The sequence below is a fragment of the Tupaia chinensis genome, unplaced genomic scaffold, assembly GCF_000334495.1.
Source record: "Tupaia chinensis unplaced genomic scaffold, TupChi_1.0 Scaffold000062_1, whole genome shotgun sequence".
Lineage (NCBI taxonomy): Eukaryota > Metazoa > Chordata > Mammalia > Scandentia > Tupaiidae > Tupaia > Tupaia belangeri.
This window is the reverse complement of record NW_006159520.1, coordinates 1173293-1193744: the sequence shown is the minus strand read 5'-3', so window position 1 is coordinate 1193744 and position 20452 is coordinate 1173293. Positions and strand designations below refer to the sequence as shown.

Here is a 20452-nt window from a genome sequence, read left to right as displayed (position 1 = left end):
CTCAGATAATTTGGTGTGGCTAGCAGGTGCTCTATAAACGACCCCTTTTTATTGAAATTAGAGAGACAAATTTGAGTTTGTTTCTATAGTCTTTTCTTTCTTTTTTTTTTTTTTTTTTGGGGGGGTTTTGTTTTTTGGTTTTTTTTTTTTTTTTTTTTTTTTTTTTCCGCTATAGGGCGTGTGTGCTCGCCAGACAGACAGAGAAAGACAGAGAGACAGAAAGCGAGAAATCACCCCCCAGGGGGGATGGTCATGCCGCAATCCCTTCTCTTCCATTCTCCTCTTGGGATCTTGGGCACTCATGCACACACACCTGGCGTGAGTTTTAAGCCACCAGGTCCGGGATGTGAACCGCAGTCGACTACATGGGAGTTCAATGACATAGCCATTACGCTAACTGCTGGTTCCCAGTTTGCTTCTATATTCTTGTTGACTGGCTATGCAACCAAACTCTTTCTTGCTTCAAAACTTGGTGCAATAGTGATTGACTTCTGGGTGTGTAGGGCAATGGACTCATTGGTTCAATAACACTTCTCCACCATGATGGTGCTCCTGCTCATTCCGCTCATCAAACAAGGGCAAGTGTGAGAACAGGGTAGTTAAACATTGGCTACTCGCAAAAATGAGTTCTGTAGATGTTTACGGAAAATCATTATTAACCTTATGGTCCTGATTTGGATCCTTCTGATTTTTTTTTTCATCTTAAATCTTTACAGTCTTTAAAGGTCACCAATATTTTTTCAGTTAATAATGTAAAAAACACTGCACTGATAGTGTTAATTTCCTAGGACCTTCAGTTCTTCAGAGAGGAACTAAATTACTGATAATATCACTGAAAAAAGTGTCTTAAGTTTGATGAAACTTATGTTAAGAAATAATAAAAGCTTGGAGGCAAGGGGAAGGCCATCAGGAAAAGACCCCTTCATTGCTGCTGAGAACTAGTTATTTCAGGGAATAAGAGAAATTAAGATTTTCAACTGGTAATTCAGCCTCCAGACCCCAGTCTTGAGTGGTAGGGCACCCCTCTATCCTTCTTTCTGTCTCTCTCTGCCTCTCTCTTTCTTCTCTCTTTTTTATTTTTTTTGTAATTTTTCCTTTCTAAAAATTTTTTAGGAAAAGTATTCTCTTGGTTTTCAGATCCTCCTTTATCTTGCTAATAATCCCCTCTCCTTGACCCCTCTAGGAGAGGCAAGGGGCAGGCCTTCAGAAGAAGACTCCTCCATTGCTGCTGAGAACTAGTCATTTCATGTGTGCTCATGGGGTTTTTATTTTTTGCTTTTTTAAAAAAACAAAATAAATTTTCTCTTTTTTTTGTCTTTCTTCTTTTTCTCTCTCTTTATTTTTCTCTCCCTATTTTCTTATTCTTTTTTCCTTTATGTCATCAGTTTGCTGCTCAATCTCCATTCGCTGAGTGTCTAGATGGATCTAAGGGAACCATAGCCAAACATTTAAATGCTATTAGAGTTAACATATTCCTCAATATCCACTGAATCTGCTGCACAAGGGGATGAAAGTGGAATAGCAAAGAGATTGCAGATCACCTCCTCCTGCACGCTCCTGAACACTCAGATTGAACTTCAAGAATTAGGAAGAAATGCATCATCTGTCAGATGACTTGAAATCACCACAGAGTCATAAAAAATATGGGAAAGCAAGAAAATACCTTTCCTTCAAACGAAAAGAATAACTCCTCTTCATCTACAGGCAGTTTAATGGAAATCATGGAAATGTCTGAAAACGAATTTAGAATATTCATAGTGACAAAATTGACAGAGATGCAAGAGAGACAGTGAAGAGGCAGGAGAATAGAGCAAAGGAGTTCGAGGAGGTGAGGAAGTTCTTGCACGATCTGAGAGAAGAACTACACACCATAAAAAAGAATCAAGCAGTACTGTTAGAGATGAAGGCTGTAATACAATAAATCAAAACTTCCCTTGAAAGTAATGGGAACCAGCAGTTAACGTAATGGCTATGTCAATGGACTCCCACGTAGTTGACTGTGGTTCGCATCCTGGACCCAGTGGCTTAAAACTCACGCCGGGCGCGTGTGCGTGCATGCCCAAGATCCCGAGAGGAGAATGGAGAAGGGATTGCGGCATGACCATCCCCCCTGGGGGGTGATTTCTCACTTTCTGTCTCTATGTCTCTCTCTGTCTGTCTGGCGAGCGCACGCGCCCTATAGCAAAAATTTTTTTTTAAAAAAAAAAAAAAAAAAAAGCCTCCCTTGAAAGTATTAAAAACAGACTAGATCATACAGAAGATCAAATCTCAGATGTAGAAAACAGAATTGCTGGCCTAAAAAACACCACAAAGACTGAGGAAATCGTTCCAAAAAATGAGAATAATATATGAGAAATACTAGATACCATCAAACATCCAAACATCCAGGCAGTTGGTATCCCAGAAGGAGAAGAGACTAATAAGGGCATTGATAATCTATTCCATGAAATCCTGAAAGAAAACTTTTCAAACCTAGGAAGGCATTCAAAGATCCAGACCTAAGAAATACATAGGACCCCAAATAGAATCAATCCAAGATCTTCTCCAAGACATATTATAGCCAGATTGACCAAAAACATAGACAAAGACAAGGTACTCAGACTGGCAAGAGAGAAATAACAAGTCACCCACTTAGGATATCCCATCAGGCTAACAGCAGACCTCTCATCAGAACCAATATGGGCAAGGAAAGAATGGGAAAATTTATTCAAAGTGTTAAGGGAAAAACAATTTCAACCAAGAATACTGTACCTAGCAAGATTATCCTTCATATGGGAAGAGAAGACAAGGACATTCTCAGATAAACAAAACCAGAAAGAATTTATCGACACTGGACCAGTTCTCCAAGAATTTCTGAAGGGAGTGTTATTTCAGAAAAACTAAAGTCAGACACACAGAAATAAGAACTTAAAAACATCTAAAAACAGGAGGCTAGCTTAATGGCAGGGACAAGTCCAGAGTTGAATATTATCTTCCAGAATTTAAATGGAAAGCTTAGACCACAACAGAGGTTAGATTAAGTACATGAGACTGAGCTGATGAAATAGAATTTTATGGCTTTTGACTAAGACAATACTGATCTTTTTCTATGCTTTGTAGTCCAGCGATAAGGATTTCTGTCTTCTCTTGCATTGTCGACAGATCCAAGTAACTACTGTTTGAACAGAATCCTAACCTGCTTCCTGGCTTTAAGTTTTAAGCAAAGTTCTCTTAACATTTTTAAATTTTGACTTATTAAAGCCAAAACTGCCTTTCTTAACATTAAAAAACATATTAAAAATACCTATTTAGTGACCACAGTAAGCTATATAGCCTCAGCTAGGTGCTATTTTAAAGTATATTCATTCTACTCACAGTTTGATGCCTAAAGTCAAACATTTGTTCACAGATAGGTATCTATCAGCTGAACTTGCTATTGAAATTAGTTAGATCAATTAAGATATTGTTGTTAACCAATAAAATGTGGGAGAAAAAATAAGGAATGGAAAGCAACTACAGATACCAGAGATATAGTGGGAGGAGGGCGGGATTTGGCAGAGGGTGAGAAATGGGGGGATAAGGGGAGAATATATATATATATGAAACAAGAATTGGAAAATTATTTGTGATGATAACATGTACGATTACGCCACTATACAGTGTATTCTGGATGGGAAACTGCATCTTGTATGCTGTGATGATGTTCAGTGAATGAATGCAAAATAAATAACATAAAAAAATTTTTAAAAAGAAATAATATAAGCTTTATAACATGATTTTTTTAATTGCCAAAGGGCATATGCGCTCACCAGAAACAGAGAGAGAGAGAGAGAGTGAGAAAGCACTCTCCAGAGGAGTATGGTCACACTGCAATCCCTTCTCCCCATTTCTCCACCCTGCCAGGATGTGGAGCATGCACATACATGCACTCAGTTTTCAGGATCTCATTCCCTTAACCACTAGACTATGGGGCTAGCCCTCCATGAAGTCTCCATATACTTAGATGGCTCTTCTGTATAACCTTACTTCCTTCTACAATTTTATTTTGGATTTGTTTCCATACCATTAGGTTGCTTTAACTCTAATGTGTTTGCCTAGTAAGGGTTTAAATAATGTCATTTTCTTTGCTTTAGATTTTTTGCCCACCAAAGCTATGAGGTTTTTCACTCCCAAAATAAGGAAATCATGTTAAAAGAGTAGTTTAAGCATTTGATACTCACTTGTAAAAATGAGTTCTGCAGGGACCAGCAGTTGGCATAATGGCTATGTCATTGGACTCCCATGTAGTCAACCACAGTTCAAGTCCCAGACCCGGCAGTTTGAACTTATGCCGGGTGCGTGTGCATGCGTGCCCAAGATCCTGAGAGGAGAATGGAGGAGAAGGAATTGCGGCATGCCATCCCCCCTGGGGAGTGATTTCTCACTTTTTGTCTCTCTGTCTCTATCTTTCTAGTGAGTGCATGTGCCCTATAGCAAAAACCTCTCCAAAAAATAAGATATTTAGAAACTTAAGAGGGCAACAGACTTGTACACTGAAAACTGCAAAATAATGATGAATTAAAGGATCTATAAATAAAAGACATCCCATCCCGAGCCTGTGAATTAGATTTAATACTGTCAAAATGGCAATACCACCCAAAGAGATCTACAGATTAAATGTAATCACTATCAAAAGTCCAACAACTCCTTTGGAGAATTAGAAAAATTCATCCTAAAATTCATATATATAATTTTATTAAAGGGCCCCAAATTGTCAAAAAACTATTGGAAAAAAGAGCACAGTTGGAGGTCTCATCCTTTTTGATTGCAAAACTTATTACAACGATACAGTAATTAAAGTAGAAGTATTGACATTAAGGTCAACATGCAGACCGATGGAAAAAGAATAGAGAACCAGAAATCATATGTGTATGTGTGTGTTGGTTGGTCAGATGGCCTTCAATGAGGGCATCAAGACCATTTAATTGGTGGAAAGGGAATCTTTTCAAAAAAATCATGCTTGGAAAAATAGATACTGAAAAGTATGCAAAAAAAAAACCAAAATGAGTTCTGCAGTACTTTCCAGCTCTGGGATTCTGTTTGTATAATGACAGGGTGAAAACAACAGATTGTATTGTATGAATGTCATCTGGATTGTATCATGAAAATAAAAAACATCAAATTCATTCTGAACCGGATCAAATACAACAGTCCCAAGAATTCTAATAGAAGTGAAAAAGTCAATTAAGTGAATTTAAGTGAATTGGGAGTTATAACTTCCAGTGTTTAGATGGCATATTTTGAAATAAAAAATTCTTTAAAAAGTTAATCAAAAGCCTCTTAGGAGCTTTTTAATTCAGTTACATTTATTTATTTACAGTGTGGCATATCACCAGTGCTAGGGTGTTTGTAGAGTCATGTGTCATCATGTCACTGCATTGCCTGTGTGGGGTTGCTTGCACAGTGATCTCTCCCTCACAGAAAAGGAGGTCATGACAACTAGGAAAACCAGTGATTCTAGTGTGAGTATAGAGAAAAACAGATTTTTCCATCAACGTATCAGCCTCTTTCAATTTTTGGAGAGGAATTTCTCTTTAGGTTATTTCACAGACAGAAAAATTTGAGCATTTGGTCAATGAAAAACTGAATCTATCAGTGAATTATTAAAAAAGAAAAGTCAGGGGACCAGCAGTTAGCATAATGGCTATGTTGCTTGACTCCCATGTAGATGACCGTGGTTTGCATCCCAGACCCGGTGGCTTAAAAAACTCATGCCGGGCGTGTGTGTATGCATGCCCAAGATCCCAAGAGGAGAACAGAGAAGGGATTGTGGTGTGGCCATCCCCCCTGGGGGGTGATTTCTTGCTTTCTGTCTCTCTGTCTCTCTCTGTCTGTCTGGCGAGCGCACACACCCTATAGCAAAAACCTCTCAAAAAAAAAAAAAAAAGAAAGAAAAGTCAGTGAAGAATTTTCCTTCACCTAGGAAAATGTGTCCATCTTCTTATAATTAATATGCAGCTGAATGGCGTTACCTGGGGTGCTTTATTCATAACAAATACCATAACATTGTAACACTGCAGGCATAATAACCTACCTAATACAACTGTTTCAAGGAAATCTTGTTCCCTTCCTAAGCAAATCTGGAAAGGAATAGTAAATACTAAATACTATTTCAATAACCTCTTCTTTTCAGGTGTTTCTCTAATACTGAATGGAATCATACTAAATCTGTTATCTAATAAGAATAAAACCTAACTCTTGTTGAATATGTATTATCCCAAACATTTGTACATATCATCTCATTTAATCCTCACTACAACTCTATCAAGTAAAGACTGTTAATATTCCATTTTGTAGATCAGTAAATTGAGGGACAGAAGGGGCTAAATGACAGCTCAAGGTTATACAGCCAAGCAATAATCGTGACTATGTTACAAGCCAGATTGTTCTAGAGATGCCAGTCACTCACCAAGGAAGAAAAGCCTAGTGTAACAAAGTGAGTGGAAAATGAAAGCACTTTCCTTCTGACATGAAGACTATAATGGAATTTTAGAAAGCAGGAGATGCACCAAAATTATATGTACTAAATTTTGGGGAAAGGGAATCCCTCAGGCAGTGACCTTTATTACTAAGCTTTGATTTGGAAGCCAACTTTATAGCTCAGTTAAAAACTGCTAAACCCAAGTGCTTATATAATAGAAATGCTGACATGACCTTAATTCTAGAGGTGCAAAGGGTATAATTGAATTTAAGAACAATGTATCTCATCCATTAAGTCATTAAATAGATCGTAATAACCTGACACGTTTGGTACATGAAAGTGGTTAACAATGGTATGCAAATAAAATGAGCTTGCACTATTAGCTGCTGTATTTCAGATTGTGTTTGCCAAATATAACATTACATTACAATACAGTCACTTAGAAAATGTTATGGCAATGTATTTTAAATGTTTCTGAACATGTTGCCAACATAAAGAGAGGGGTATTAGAATCATAGGCTATTGCCAAGTGCCGCTGTGCAATTCAAATAGCTTATTTTTTCCAATTAAAGCTAATCAGAAATATATCCTTTTTCATCCCAACTTCAGGAGTTCTTCAGCAATGTGGCGCACCTGGTTGGAGAGCATATATAAGGATGTAAATTAAATGCCAACATGGGAACGTTCTGCCACACAGATGTGTGTTTGGCACTGCTGAGAAAAAATATTCAGATATTTGGCATTATATAACCAAATGCCTAAATCCCAGTGAAATTACAAGTTAAAGACACGGTTGGGGAATTTAATCAAAGTAATCATCCTCTTGGGCTCATTTTAACTCAAACAAAATAAAATAAAGCAAAACTCCTCTCTTCTTTTTGAAGAGCAGAGCTAAGACCTGTATTTTCTATATATGTAGTCTCAGTTTTTCATTCAGTCTGCTTATATGAGGGAGGTCTTCAAAAAGAATTTCATGGAGAATTTGCATTATGAAAAACAAGGATCTCTAATTTTTTGCACCAAAATAAACTTGTACTTTAATTCCATTTCCCATAAACTTTCTGAAGTATACTTGTAGGACTAGTAGTGAAATACATTAATTATTTCAATCCAACAGAATTTCAGTGCAAAATACACTGGTCCTCAGAATTCCAACAATTATTTTGACCAGGTGGCTGCTTATTTTATTTCCTTATCTAAATGCTGATACAGCAAATAAGAGTTAACAAATAAGGATATATTTGGGGGTCAGCAGGTGCCATGGTGGTTGGGGGGCTGGACTTCCACACTGCCAACCTTAGTTCGAGTCCTGGACCTGACAGCTTGCTTTCTCACTTTCCTTCTCTTTCTCTCTTTGTCTCTGCATGGTGTGCACATGTGCCCTATAGCAAATTAAAATAATAATAATAAAATTAAATAAAAATAATTCTTTTTAAAAAAGAATATATCTAATAGATTGTCCAGGTTAGAGTTGGTCACAATAATTGCAACTATATATATTCAAATTTCAAATGTTTTACTTTAGATTTATATATAAGCAGCAATTCATAGATATGAATATTTGTATATATATTAAAAGACACAGAGTATAGTGACCTAATTTTTTTAAAATCACTGCATAGTGACACAGAAAAATCAAAAAAGTTTAAATGGAATATAAGTGATACCATTTATGTAGCAGATCAATGGTAAAAATGGCTTCAATTTTTCCTCCTCATTACAATGTGCTCTTCCCATCAATATGTAGATTTATTTGTCTCACATGCTCACCCTTTGAATCAAGCTGTCTGTAGCTTGTTTTGGCCACTAGATTGTGGTGGACATGGTGGGGTGCCATTCATACATGGGGCCTCAAGAGAAGTTACATACTTGTTCATTTGCTCTTCTTCCTTTGGTGCAAGAACTATTCTGGGCTAGCTGCTGAAGAATGAGAGACTATGAAAAAGAGAGCCAAATGGTCAAGCATCCTAGACCAGCTAGCCTCCAATTGACCCACCAGCTGATCACAGATGCTTAAGCAAGCCTACCTACAAACAACTGAGGCTGACCCAGAGTGGCTAGCTCACCTAGCTGACTTGTAGGCTTTTAAAAAATAGCAAATGGTTGTTTTAAGCTGATGAGCTTGGTGATAGTTTTTTTTTTTAAAGAATTATTTATTTTATTTTATTTATTTATTTATTTTTTATCAGCTATCGGGCATGTGCACTCACCGGAAAGAGATGGGACAGGGAGAAAGCAAGCCGAGAAAGTGAGAAAACAAGCTGTCTGGTCCAGAGCTTGAACCGTGGTTAGCCATGTAGGAGTCCAACACCTTAACCACCATGCCACCTGCTGGTCCCCCTTAAAAGAATTTATTATACAGCGAGAGATTACTGATACAATTAGTGTCAGATAATATTATAGCAAAATAATGAAAACATTGTGGTTATGTCTAAATACATATTAATGATCCTTGAATGATACATTAAATCTTTTGTAAAAGTACTGTCATGGACTTGGCCTGTAGGCAAGACAGACGTGATTATCCTCATATTAAAGATAAGAAAATTAAAAAGTTATTGTTAAGGAAAAGAGTCAGAGTAAGGACAGATTTAAAGAAGGATAGATTTAAAGAGTAGAATCCATTTCTCCTCTCTCTAAACCCACATCAATTGCCAATGATTTTTATGACATTAGCAGGCTTCACTGTGAATTTGACTTAAGGATTAAAGTTATCAGCATTTTGGTACCCAGTGAGACAGCTCGTGTAGTAAGTTCTATCCCGTCACTAGGAACAAAACAAAACAAAACAAAACAAACTTGTGTTACTACCTCTGATAAATCCCCTTTAAAAAAGAGAGAAGGCCAGCAGGTGGTCGGGTGGATAAGGCTCTGGATTTCCACATGACTGACTGTGGTACAAGTGCTGGACCCTGAAACATGAAAATAAAGACAAGAAATAAATAGATAAATAAATAATAAATGTTTTAAAAAAAGAGAAAACCCTCCAAATAAAAACCTACACATAATTTAATATTAGCTTTTTTCTTGTTTTATTATTGCTATTATTTTTGTTGTTAAATGTCTTAGAATTTCAAAACATTTACTTTCATTGAGAAGAAAATGGAGCAGGGGGAAAATTCACCTCTTTCACTTTGGTGTCAACCTTTGGACTACTTAATAAACCAATTAAATTAAAGATTCAGAATGAACAAATCTTTACACTGAGATAACTACCGAGCAATCAATGATAATTAAAAAAATCAATTGGTCTTCTGTAGTAATTAAATTTGTCCACTTAGATATAATTGATATTGTTTGCAACTAATTATCCAAGTAAGGGCTCTGAGGGACTTTTAGAGACTAAAGGAATTGAGCCAAAGATTCTTCCTAATTTGAAATTGGACTAAATGCCATGTTTTCTCAAAAACTGATTAAGTCTTCCCTAGAAACACAGTATTGAACAAACTCAAATGCTGTCAGGAAATCAGTATTTCATTAGGGACAATTTAGCATAGTACCAAGTACTCTCTGTATGACCATGGGTGAATCATTTGACCTCTGTGTTTCAGTTCCTTCATCTGTAAAACAGAGATAATAACTGTTCTAAGCACTAAATAAGTTAATGTTAGTAAAGTGTTCAGAACAGTGCCTGTTCAATAAATTTTATGTTAATATTATTATTACTTTTTTAAATTCACCTGCCCATTTCTTCCATGATACAAAGAGATAGAAGCATACCCTCAACAGTGTATCCATGCTGTGATCCACCCCCATCCTCAGCTAGCTTGAATCATGTTTGCCTGGCATGGAAAGGAAAGCCCTGGGACCCAAACCTGGGATCTTCCTATGCGGGCCCAGTCTCGTTACTGCTGTGCCACTTTCTTGCCTGGGTACCATTATTATCAGTGTGTGTTGCTACTATTTGTAGAAAGAATGGTAAATGGTCACCAATCATGAGTGTATTCCATTGTTTAAGTTTCACTTGCACCTAATTCCTGTATGTCCTTTACCACATTAGGAGATGATTGTTCTTCATGGAAGGTACCTAAAATGAGAAAATGGGAGGTGCTATGTGGTATCTCTGATCACAAATGATTAAGCCAATACCCTCTTCCCTCACAAAAGCAATTCATTTCTCCTCTCTGGAGGGGAGGAGAAATAATAAAATAAAAGACAGGGTCATCTTATCACTGATGCTTAGCATTTGTGTATTCACTTGAAAAGGTGGCAGGGCAATTTACCACAGCCCTCAGGCAGCCTAAATGACATGTGAGCAAGTTATATGGCTATGTTATTACCTATTTATTCTGATAGTTAATGCAAAAACGTCAGGAGATTCCTACTTAAGTACACTGAATTACTGACTCCTGGGGCTAAAAAGTGTGCTGTGAAGTTATTAGCTATTGAACCCATCCCCTGATGATAATCTATGGCCCATATAGATGCAAACCTTTCCAAATTCTAGAGCCTATTAAACTACCTTCTATATTAAGCTCTTCACTTTCCCAGGAAATTCTTTTTAAGGTATTCTGACTTCAACTTCAGTGCATATGCATTTGTTCTATCACTTGTGGAATGAAAACGATGGGTGAGCCTTCTGAGCCACACGGCATTTCATTGAATACTCTCCTTTGTCCCCGATCTGTATTCCCCAGTACCAAGAGGACAGCTGTAGCCCAATGTCATCCACTTATCCCATAATCTGTCTTCCCATATGAGATAAAGTGAAGACTATCTTATGACATTTCATTCTGAAAATACAAGAATTACTAGTATAACTTGAACTTTGCAGCCCAGATATGCCATCTCCTATCTGAAATAATTGTCAGTCAATAAGAGTTAAGGAAAACCAGTAGCCCAAAGATCAGACACTTTTCCATTGTTACTTCCAGTGGTAAATTTAGCTATCTAGCCAAGAATCAGAATTTGAGTCAGGGGACCAGCAGTTAGTATAATGGCTATGTCACTGGATTCCCATGTAGTTGATCATGGTTCAAGTCCTGGACCTGGTGGCTTAAAACTCACTCCAGGAGCATGTGCATGCATGCCCAAGATCCCAAGAGGGGAAAGGAGGAGAAGGGATTGTGGCATGGCCATCCCCGCTGGGGAGTGATTTCTCACTTTCTGTCTCTCTCTGTCTTTCTGGCGAGTGCACACACCCTATAGCAAAAACCTCTCAACAAAAAAAAAAAAGAGAGAATTTGAGTCAGAAGACCACCAACAGATCAAAGTACTACAGCTCATGACACATGTTTTCTCAAAAATTGCAGCACCTAGTTAACGTAATGGCTACGTAGTTGACCATAGTTTGAGTCCCAGACCCGGCGGCTTAAACTCGCACTGGGCACATGTGCATGTGTGCCCAAGATCCCAAGAGGAGAATGGAGAAGAAGAGATTGCAGCATGGCCATCTCCCCTGAGGGATGATTTCTTGTTTTCTGTCTCTCTGTCTCTCTCTGTCTCTCTGGCAAGTGCACACATCCTATAGCAAAAACCTCTCCAAAAAAAGAAAAAGAAAAAAAAAACAATTGCAGCGCCTAGACAAATGTAGAATTAAAAGCGAATATCCCAGCCTGTGGTATAGACTGCAGAATTAGAAACCACCTACTGCCTGCATTCAAGACCCCAGCCCAGTTGGCCTGAAGCAGGGGCTTGAAAACTGGAGGATCTGGATAGGAATACGACCAAGCCCTGTGAAGGATGCTTTTCTCTCCCTCTCTCTCTCTTTTTGGGCCATACATACACGTGCCCTCTCATGAGTTTTTATTTTTTTTAAATTTTTTAAACAAGTAGAAGTATGAATGAAATACTTTAAAAAAATAAGCTCTTGGTTTCTAAATCTATTCCTTTTTCTTTTTATTTTTCAGTCTTGCCGTGTGATGATCTTCCTGCCTCATACTCCCAAGTAGCTGGTACTACAGGTACATGTCAACATTCCTGGTTTTTCAGGGTGAGCCAGGATTCAAATCTGAGCCTCCGTGTGGCTTAACCCTGAGGAGCAGTGTCAGTCAGTAAATGCTACTCAAGCCAGTCCTAATTCTAATTTTTAATCAAATACTTCTGGCATAAAGCAATTGGAAACAACCTAATGCCTCATGTAAGAAATCAGATTTTGATTTTTGATGGAATTAAGAAGGTATGAGAAAGCATCTGTTACAAAATGGCAGACTGAGCACAGCACTACCTCCATTTCTTCCCAGTATCACTAACATTTATATTTAGTGATATGCATCGTGCTAGATAAAAAGAAAAGGAGCCAGAACTAGACCTGAAAGTTGATAGAAATATTGGGGGGGGGGGGGAATGAAGAAAACAGCATAGGAAAATCTGTAGCTCAAAGTAGAGAGAAAAATTCACCATTAAAAGTCCTTGAGAAGGGACCAGCAGTTAGCATAATGGCTATGTTGCTGGACTCCCATGTAGTCGACCGTAGTTCGAGTCCCGGACCCAGTGCCTTAAACTCATGCCGGGCACGTGTGCGTGCATGCCTAAGATCCCAAGAGGAGAGTGGAGGAGAAGGGATTGAGGCGTGGCCATCCCCCCTGGGGGTGATTTCTCACTTTCTGTCTCTCTGTCTCTCTCTTTCTGGTGAGCGCACATGCCGTAGAGCAAAAACATCTCTAAAAAGAAAAAGAAAGAAAGAAAGAAAAAGAAAAATGAGTCTGCAAGATTACAAAGAAAATAATAAAATTGGATCCGCACTTATACACAAAGATAAAATTGAAATTGATCAGAGATTTCAATTTAAAAACTGATACCATACTAGATGAAAATATGGATAAATTCTGTAACAGAGGAGAAAGGGAAATAATGTTATGTACGATTCAAAATTCAAGAGCAAGAAAAGATTGAAAAATTTGATCACGTATAAATTTGATGTACCGTGTTTGTTCTGGTTTGGGTTGAGCTTGGATTTGGGTATAGTCTAGAAGTACTCCATCAGGAAAGTAAAAGACATACTGGGGAAGTCAGGGGGCCTGCAAATTACACCACAAAGGGCTAAAATGCCACGACTTATGTAGGATTAAAATTTCTAACATTTAAAAACTTCTAAGATATTTTTGAGAAGATATAGAACACTATCATGTTTTTGTTTATGTTTTGTTTTGTTTTTTAAAAGAATTAGTGATATTAGCAGACATTTCACAAGAAATAAATTCAAATACCTTTTAACTCTATAAATGTATGTTCAACTTCACGCACTATAAGACAAATGCAAATTAAAACTACAGTAGGGGGGAACAGAAGATGGCACAGTGGTTACATCACTGGTCAACCACATGATCAACCACAGTTTGAGTCCCAGACCCGTCGGCTTTAAGCTTACTCCAGGCACATGTGCGTGTGTGCCCAAAATATGGAGAGGAGACTAGAGGAGAAGGGATTGTGGCTTTGTTCATACCCCGAGAGGAGAATGGAGGAGGAGGGATTGCTCGCCCCCCCCCCCCCCCGGGGAGTGATTTCTCACTTTCTGTTTCTGTGTCTCTTCAGTGAGTACACTCTCCCTATAGCAAAAATATTAAAAAAAAAAAAGACAACAATTGGGGCCAGCAAGTGGCATGGTGATTAAGGGCACTGGACTCCCACATGGCCAACTATGGTTCAAGTCCCGGACCTGGTGGCTTGCTTTCTCTCGCTCTCGCCTCTCCCTCTTGTTCTGTCCCTCTCTGCTCAAATTGAAATAAATAAATAAAGTTAAATAAAATAATTCTTTAAAAACAACAACAAAACTACACTGGAATACCTTTCTCACCTTTCTTTTTGGCAAAATCCAAATGTTTGACAAACTTTTTTAGAGGAGTTATGGGAAAGCAGATGTTCATATATATGGTTAGTTGGAATACAAATGACACAGCATTTATGGAGAGAAATTTAGCAATATCTATTAAAAATATATACTTATATACACTTTGATTTAGCAATATAATTTCTCTAAATCTGTCTTAAATATATAGTCTCAAAATTATTAAAAGTAATATATACTAAAGCTATTCATTGTACCATTATTTGTAACAGTAAAGATTAGAAATAATCCAAATATCTACCAATGGACTGAATAAATAATGGAGTACTATGTAGCTGAAAAAAAGAATTAAGACTCTATGTATTTTTATGGGAAGATTTCTAGGATATTATATTAAGAGAAAAAATAAAGAAGAAATTACTTACATTTTTCTAATAAAAAGGAATACAAATAAATATATTTGTGTTTACTTAAAAACAACCATAAAACAGAAGGATAAGCTATAAATAAATAAATAAATAAATGCTTGTTTATAAATTTAAAGAAATTTCCCTAGCTAAAGAGTCAAGTCAATAAAAATACTTACTGCAATAAGGGCCAGCCCCATGGTCTACTAGTTAAGGGTGCCAGATCCCTCATTATCAACTACAATTTGAGACCTAACCCCAGTACATTGATAAACATGCCAGGTGTGTGAGTGTGTAACTAAAATCCTGACAGGATGGAGAAATGAAGGAAAGGGGATTGTGGTGTGATGAAGCCCCATTGTGGGGTTCTGTATCTCTCTCATGAATCCATGTGCCCTCCGGCAATTAAAAATAAAGGGGGACCAGCAGATGGCATAATGGTTACATCACTGGACTCAGACGTAGTTGATTGAGGTTCAAATCCTGGAACCAGAGGTTTAAAATTCATGCCTGGTGCATGTGCAGGCCCAAAATTCCAAGAGGAAAAGGGATTGCAGCATGGCCATCCCCCCCAGGGAGTGATTTCTCACTTTCTGTCTCTCCAGAGAGTGCATCCACCCTATAGCAAAAATCTCTCTCAAAAAAAAAAAAAAAAAGAATTATTGCAGTGAATTACAAATGCATCAAATATGTTAAAATCCCTAAGTTCATGATACTTTAAAAGAAATCTCATTATAGGGACCAGCAGTTAGCATAATGGCTATGTCGCTGGACTCCCATGTAGTCAACCGAGGTTCACGTCCCGGACCTGGTGGCTTAAACTCACGCCGGACGCATGTGCGTGCGTGCCCAAGATCCCAAGAGGAGAATGGAGGAGAAGGGATTGCGGCATGGCCATCCCCCCTGGGGGGTGATTTCTCGCTTTCTGTCTCTCTGTCTCTCTCTGTCTGTCTGGCGAGCGCACACGCTCTATAGCAAAAACCTCTCCCCCCAAAAGGATGGAGAAATGAAGGAAAGGGGATTGTGGTGTGATGAAGCCCCATTGTGGGGTTCTGTATCTCTCTCATGAATCCATGTGCCCTCCGGCAATTAAAAATAAAGGGGGACCAGCAGATGGCATAATGGTTACATCACTGGACTCAGACGTAGTTGATTGAGGTTCAAATCCTGGAACCAGAGGTTTAAAATTCATGCCTGGTGCATGTGCAGGCCCAAAATTCCAAGAGGAAAAGGGATTGCAGCATGGCCATCCCCCCCAGGGAGTGATTTCTCACTTTCTGTCTCTCCAGAGAGTGCATCCACCCTATAGCAAAAATCTCTCTCAAAAAAAAAAAAAAAAAAGAATTATTGCAGGGAATTACAAATGCATCAAATATGTTAAAATCCCTAAGTTCATGATACTTTAAAAGAAATCTCATTATAGGGACCAGCAGTTAGCATAATGGCTATGTCGCTGGACTCCCATGTAGTCAACCGAGGTTCACGTCCCGGACCTGGTGGCTTAAACTCACGCCGGACGCATGTGCGTGCGTGCCCAAGATCCCAAGAGGAGAATGGAGGAGAAGGGATTGCGGCATGGCCATCCCCCCTGGGGGGTGATTTCTCGCTTTCTGTCTCTCTGTCTCTCTCTGTCTGTCTGGCGAGCGCACACGCTCTATAGCAAAAACCTCTCCCCCCAAAAAGAAATCTTATTATTTTCCTTTGGGAGAATGCTAAGGAATTATAGGTGGAAGGAAAAAAGTTTTCTCTATTCTCTTAGGTTCAATTTTAACTGATGAGATAAAGATTAACAGGGAAAAAGACATACATATTTTATATGATATTAGTATTTCAATGTTTATGTGTACATGGTGATCTCATAAAAAGGAAGTAAAAAGTGCTTATATCCCATTTTAACAAAGAATGACAAATTTATAGAGACGTGACGAGACAAAAGAAAAGAGTATGTTTCTAGGAGTTGTAAATTATAGGAAGGTAAATATGTGAGGGAAATGAATGGAAAATGGGGTTACTTGAATAATACTTGTTTATACAGATTCAACACATGCTATCTCCAAGAAAGGGTCATTTTCTCTTCCTGCTGTGGAAGAAGAGAAGGGAGAGGACTTTGAAAAGGGATAATTATTTCCCTTTTCAGGTAGAGAGTTTTTCTTACGTCTGCTATTTCTCAATTGCCATTAACTCAAAAGCATCCTCTCGCCAAAGGGGCGTTTATTTTGGTGGCATATTCTCATTTCTCTCAGATCAATCCTGATTCTTAAATCTGGTAAATGAAGGGAAAGAATCAAGCATTTAATCTGTCTTTTAGAATTTGATACTTCAGTACACTCTCTTAGACTGTTCTCTTCAGGACTAAGATGCTCATTCAACCACCAGAGTATCCACTGCTAGAGTCTCAGCTGAGCCTCTCAACAGGCATTGTTGTGGTAAAGGAAGCTCTCTTACACAAGATTACATCCTTAGCTCAGCGATAGCCCACAATTAGTCACTGGTGGGTAGTGGTGGGTAGTGGTGGAAGGTACAGTCTCAATGCTGAGATGCTACACCAGATTCAAAGCTTCCTGTGGAATGACTGGGCCTCCTTTGAAGTTCCATCACAGCCCAACTTCTACCACATTCAATTTCCATTTCCCTCACTCCTCTTATAGATGTCCTTCCCAGCCTCACTCCTCTTATAGATGTCCTTCCCAGTGCTCTCGTCTTTAAGCCTCTGGCATGTAATCTCCATCTCAGAGTCTGTTCCCCCGGAAACTGACCTATGATACTTTGCCATGTGATATACACCTCAGGATAACAAAGCAGTTGATGGAGGAAATTTCTCTCAAGAATAAGTAGAAAAAGAAAGATAAAATAGGAATTACACCATTTTGCAGATTTCTAATTAAAGAATGGATTTAGACAATGGTTGGCAATGACTGCTTATATCACTAAAAGAGAAACAATTGAATATTATGTACCTCTTGATAGAAGAACACACCACCACCTCTGAGGTACTTCTGCAAAGAAAAAAAATTAACCCAAATCAGATGGAATATTTAGCTGTAACTACCAATTGATTAAAATTACATACAGAGAGAGGGTACAATTAGAAAAATCCAGAATATAGGAGACTCAACTGGGTAACCAAATTTCTTCCTCAAATAGCTTGTAAGGAAAAGGAAAGAGAAAGAGAGTAAGGGAGAAAGAAGCCTATCAACAAATTACAACAAAGAGACCATATTTGGTTTCTGATTTTAAAAGTTTATTTAAAAATTATGAGACAAATAGAATCCTTATTAGATATTTGATAATATTAAGTAGTACTGTTAAAATTTTTGGGTGCGATTATGGTATTGTGGATACTTTGAAAAGATCTTTATCTTTTTAGAGATATATTCTAAAATGTTTACTAGTGAAATGATACTATGTGTGAAATTTGTTCTTAAAATAAATAAGTTGGTAGAAGGAAGGAAAAACTAGTGGAGGCATAGATAAAACATGAACCACAAAGTGATAAATGCTGAAGCTGGTGGATAACACTTGAAGTTCATAGTAATACTCTTATTTTGTATACATTTGAATTTTTAATAACATACTAAATTAATAAACAATTCCATTGATTGCTAATCACAATTAATGGAACGGAATACCCAAGATTTTTCTGTTGTGTCAAGAGATCATTTTAAAAATGTATCTTCAAATATCCCATGGCAACACATGGTGTTGTTTATAATATAATAAGGAGATCATTGATAAAAAGTCCTTATGATTTAAAGTTAAAACAGAGAGGATGACTCCAGCCTTAGTCATGGTAGGGAGCTTGGCAGGTGGGTTTTAAGTTGAGTCATCTCTGGTCCTATGGCCTACCTGTTACCCCCCAGGCCACCATGCCGCAGTACCAGACCTGGGAGGAGTTCGGCTGAGCAGCCGAGAAACTCTACCTCACCCATTTTGTGAAGGCACCTGAGGTTCTCAAATATAGGCAAGCTGATGGGAGTTTGTGTCTTAAAGTAACAGATGATTTAGTTTATTTGATGTATAGGACAGACCAAGCTCAAGATGTGAAGAAGTTGTGAGAAATTCAGCAGTCAGCTAATGTGAATTATGGTAGCCTAGGAATCCTGCAGTGTTGCCATAGAATCAGACTGAATGGTTGGAAATGAAGACTCTTATGTTCTGCAGAAGTAAATATCTTCTGAATTTAAGAAAGTGTTGGGACAGAGAATACTTTATGTAACTGAGTGGGCTATTCAGAAGCCAAGATACAATTTTTGTACTTTTTAATGTTTACTTTAGAGAACTGAGACTGTACATGCTTTCAGTTAGAAAGTATTTATTTTTGGAAACTGAACAAGAAATCCATCTATCTCGGAAATATTTTTTTCCCGATTATTCAATGTTGAGCAAAATACGTAATTATTTCTCTTGTAAATTTGTATCATTAATTTGAAAATAAGATATGAAGAAATGCCAGTTCTTCCTTAAAATTAGCTCATTTGTCTTTAAAAGAGAGTTAAATGTAACCATTTTGCTGGGTTATATATATATTTTGAGAGGTTTTTACTATAGGGAGTGTGTGCTCACCAAAGAGACACAGAGAGACAGAAAGTGAGAAATCACCGTCCAGAAGGGATGGCCATGCCACAGTCTCTTCTGCTCTATTCTCCTCTTGGGATCTTGGGCACACACACACACACACACACACACACACACACATGTGCCCAGCATGAATTTAAGCCACTGGGTCTGGGACTCAAACCACAGTCGACTACATGGGAGTCCAGCAACATAGCCATTATACCATCTGCTGGTCCCTGGATTATAATTTCTTTTGGAGCCTAAAATCTGTGCTGTTGATGACCAATAAATGTAAAATATGGTAACTAGAATTGACTATGCACTATAGTACACCTGATTTATATAGTAGTATAGTGTCAATTATATGTAAAGGTAATTATGAATAATAAGTGTGCTATCTTAAACTTTTCAGATTTAAACTCTACTGGTGGATTGTAAGATTTATAGTATCATCAATTTGTTGAGTAAGAATGTATTTTGAATCCGGTTTTCAGTGATCGAAAGCAGTAGAAGTTATGTATGTGCGTGACCTGAAGCTACCTTATTACAGAAGTATATACTATGGATATATATTTCTCATTTTTAGTTTCTCAGAAGGGGTAAAGTTACTTAAATTGTTCCATTTTTGCATGCTTCTCTGACACCCTAACCTATTTTCTCTCTTGACTTAACCAAAGTGTTAAGCATGACTGTCACAATTATTATGTTTTCCGGTAAGCCTTAAGTATGATATTACTTGATATGTATCTCTTATTTGTAACCTGAGTTTTACCACCTAGATATAGTTCACTTGATGTCTCAAGAGTGAAATGCAGCATTATGTTAAAATATTTTTAGTAGAAATTTGCCACGTTTTAGCACAGAAAGTTCCATTAGCCATGTGAATTTTGGTATGTTTCAGAGAGGTCAGTAAGTAGAATGCTACATTAAAAAAAAAGAGAGAGAAGAGAGGGGAACCCCCAAAAAGATACAAGATAATTGAAAAGGTAAGTTAAATTCTTATCTCCTAAATATGAAGATGAAAAAGAATGACTACTTTGAAAGGAAACATAATTGTCAAAAAACTAAGTGATAATATTTAACTCATTTAAGCAGTTAGCGTAATGGCTATGTCGCTGGACTCCCACGTAGTTGACCGCGGTTTGCGTCCCAGACCCGGTGGCTTAAAACTCACGCTGGGCGCGTGCGAGCCCAAGATCCCGTGAGGAAAATGGAGAAGAAGAGATTGCAGCGTGGCCATCCCCCCTGGGGGGTGATTTCTCGCTTTCTGTCTCTCTGTCTCTCTCTGTCTGTCTGGCGAGCACATGCGCCCTATAGCGAAAA

The 20452-nt window shown here is 37.8% G+C and overlaps 2 pseudogenes; both read left to right on the top strand.

Moving 5' to 3' along the window:
- Positions 1–18438: 18438 nt before the first annotated feature.
- Positions 18439–18700, top strand: LOC102488166 (signal recognition particle 9 kDa protein-like; annotated as a pseudogene).
- Positions 18701–19814: 1114 nt separating this feature from the next.
- LOC102500355 (peptidyl-prolyl cis-trans isomerase A pseudogene) overlaps positions 19815–20452 on the top strand; it is a 17572-nt pseudogene continuing 16934 nt past the window's right edge.